The sequence below is a fragment of the Eurypyga helias genome, unplaced genomic scaffold, assembly GCF_000690775.1.
Source record: "Eurypyga helias isolate BGI_N326 unplaced genomic scaffold, ASM69077v1 scaffold14238, whole genome shotgun sequence".
Taxonomy (NCBI): domain Eukaryota; kingdom Metazoa; phylum Chordata; class Aves; order Eurypygiformes; family Eurypygidae; genus Eurypyga; species Eurypyga helias.
In genome coordinates this window covers 1-399 of record NW_010265148.1, presented here as the reverse complement: position 1 = coordinate 399, position 399 = coordinate 1, and positions in this window count along the sequence as shown.

The following is a 399-nucleotide window of genomic DNA, read 5'->3' as shown; positions in this document are numbered from 1 at the left end:
CAGCCTGTACTTGTGCTTGGGATTGCCCCAACCCAGGTGCAGGACCTTGCACTTGGCCTTGTTGAACTCCATGAGGTTGGCACTGGCCCCCCTCTCCAGCCTGTCCAGGTTCCTCTGGATGGCATCCCTTCCTTCCAGTTTGTCAACTGGACCACACAGCTTGCTGTTATTGGCAAAGTTGCTGATCATGCACTCATGAAATCACATGAATCAGGCAAGCACCATAAAGGGTTAATTTAATCCTAGATTTCCAATCACAACTATTTTGAATGGAAAAAATGTCAAACAGTATGGATTTAATCCTAAATATTTCAAGGTATTTAAAACCCAAGATTTAGACTATTCTGTTTCTAATACAAAACACAGACACATAAGGATGTGTGCTGGGTTCAGCCAGGA